The sequence below is a fragment of the Ursus maritimus genome, unplaced genomic scaffold, assembly GCF_017311325.1.
Source record: "Ursus maritimus isolate PB19 unplaced genomic scaffold, ASM1731132v1 scaffold_2, whole genome shotgun sequence".
In the NCBI taxonomy this organism is placed as follows: domain Eukaryota; kingdom Metazoa; phylum Chordata; class Mammalia; order Carnivora; family Ursidae; genus Ursus; species Ursus maritimus.
Window position 1 is genome coordinate 3,975,271 of NW_024424452.1, and position 2,793 is coordinate 3,978,063.

A 2,793-nucleotide genomic window follows, 5' to 3' on the forward strand; every position below is an offset into this window, starting at 1 on the left:
TCTCTAACAGGTCATTTTATAAGTTGATTTCATAAATCAGTATGCAGCTCTGCGGCGACATCGTGTTCTCCCTCAATGATTAACAGGGGCCTTCTCTTTACAGTTCCCAACCTGGCATCTGCTCTCGGACAAAGGATTTGGGGGGGGGGGGCGCAGAGGTCACCTAGAACTGATGGCTGCTGAGTGAAGGGCACGCGGGGCGTTCAAGAGGCGTAAGATCACAGACAGAAGGTTTGAACCAAGTCTCCAGCAAGACGAGGATGTGCGGAGGAGCGATAGAAATGTAGTCTCACCCAGCTCCGGAGGCTGCAGGTCCCAGGTCGGGGTGCTGGCAAATTCCATGTCTGGTTCACAGACTGCATCTCGCTGTGTCCTCACCGGGTGGGAGGGCCGGGGGGCGCTGCGGGTCTCCCTCTTAGAAGAACACTACCCCCACGCACCAGGGCTTCACCCCAGAGTTAGGATCTGACCTTCCACCCACAGCGGGGTGTGACTCCTGTGTGTGCAGGTGTGCATTTGTGTGTGTCTGGTGTCGGGAAGGTCGCCTCCAATGTCCCGGCCACCAGGACTCTTCCGGCTTCTCGTGGGCAGTCGGACGTGGGGCCAGGCAGGTCCTCCGTACTTGTCAGGCTTGTTTGAAGGGGCACGTGTGCTGGGTCTGCCCTCTCATCCCGCCTCAGGCCTAGAGGGATGTTTCCGCTCTCTGAGCGCCCCGGCCGCGCACCCACAGCCCCCTCCTCTCAGAGGGTCTCCTTGCAGCCCGCACCCTCCTCCAATACAGAACATTCACTTACGATCCTCGAATACGCACCAGGTCTGTGAACGGGTGGAAGGAGCGCAAAGGCTCTTCGCTGGGTGTTGCAGATTGCCACGCTATCCCCGAGGATATATTTAGATCAGGACGTGTACATACATTTTTCTCTTGGGTTTTAAGGAAATTCCCGTGTGTCCTCGTGGCCGGGTCGTTCTCCGTCGTGTGAAAGTGAGGTCGCTCGTTTACACCTCCTCCCGTGGGTGGACGTGTGGTCGTCTCCCGTTTGCGGCTGTTACAGCATCCCTGCCGATGTCCTTGTATACATGTCTCCCGGGCCACTCCCGCGGGTTCTTTCTTACCTAGGAGTGGGGTTGCGGGGGCTCGAAGCAGGTCATTGTCGGTCGGCGCCCTGCAGTCTGGCTGGACCCCGCCGCTCGCGCCTGGCCCCGTGGCTCCCTGGGCCAGAATCGCGGCGCCGGCCCGGCCCCGCCCTCGCCCTCCCCTCGTGGCTGCCCTGGCTTCCGGGCGGCATGGCGGCCTGCTGGCGGTCCGCTGGAGCCCGGCTTCCAAGAGCCAGCGCGGAACTGCCAGGTTTCTTTCAAACGCACAAACAAAACCTGGTACCTTGTCACTTTGACTTCATTCTGCCCAGAACAGGTGAGAGGGTCAGGGCAGGCACGAGGGAGGGAAACCAGCTCTGCTGTTGATGCGCAGCTGCAGGGGTGCGGGCACCCGCAGGCGGGGAGGGGCGATGGCCTTCGTGCTTGGAGACCACCCCAGGATTGGACCAGCTTTCGCTTCCCCTCGCAGCCTGCGAGGACTCCGTTCCGTTCGTGTCTTCCCCAGCCCATGGGACGCTGATCGTCTTGCTCTCATGGGTGTCTCTACAGCCGGGAGGAGGCGCACGCCCGGCACCCCGCGCCCGGAGTCCACGGCGGGAGAGCTGAATTCGGGGCCCCGTGGGCCGTGGAGAGGGGCCCGCCCCACGCTCCCGGCCCCACGGCTCTGCTGGCTGGGAACCCAGAGCTCTGTGCAGTCGCGTGGGGGCTGTCTTCTGGGGGGTTCTATTTGCATAAGCCGGGGGAGAGCTTGGCTGCCAGAGAGCTCTGAGCAAAGGTTCACAATAGCAACACACATGCTCTGAAGAGCTTAAAATAAAACCTGGTAAAGAAACAGGCCAGTGAAGAGAAGATGTGGTTACCCAGCTGTCACTTAGCACTCACCCTCGGCCGCGTTTGCCTGTGTTCCACCCCATCACGGACCAGATGGAGGATTCGCCCTGGAAAGGAGACGCCGGAGCGCCCACGGGGGAGGCAGGCGCCGTGCTTTCTGCTCCATAGATGGAAAGCCTGCCATGGAAGTCTGTGTGGGTCGGTAGGGAAACGTGGAGGGTTCTAGCAACAGAAATGAACTTGGTGGACGCAGAACCACCCCCACTCCGGCTAAAAACGCAAATGCATGATGGGGCTCGAAAGAAAGAAGGGGAAATTCTCAGGTGGAGAAACTCTAAAGGCAGACCAGTGAGATCAGGTCAGGGCCCAGGTGCCCGGGGTGGGGACCCCAGATCCAGACCACAGCGTGGGGCTGGACCCTGATTCTCTCTGAGATGGCAGCAGGGACAGAGACAGCCGCAAACACAAGTCACTGCTCTGCTGGCAAAAAGGAACAGGACAGCCCTGGCCACCGGCCCTGGAGAGGACCCAGGACGCGTGCCGTGTGCCCCAGGCGGGGGCGGTGTGGGGAAGGCTTGGGGAACGGGGATGGAATTTCTGTCTGGAATGGTGGAAGGTTCTGGAATTAGTGAAGGTCACACAACATTGTGCACACGTGTACCGAACGCCACTGCACTCCACGCTTAAAAATGGCTAAAATAGGAAATTTTATAGTATGTATATTTTACCACAATTAAAAGCAAAATAAAAAATACTGGAAAGGAGGAGGTGGATTTTCGTTATCTGCAAATAATATGATCGTCTCCCTGGAAAACCCAAGAAAACCCATAAAAAACCCATGAGAATGTGTCCGGATCACAAAAGAAT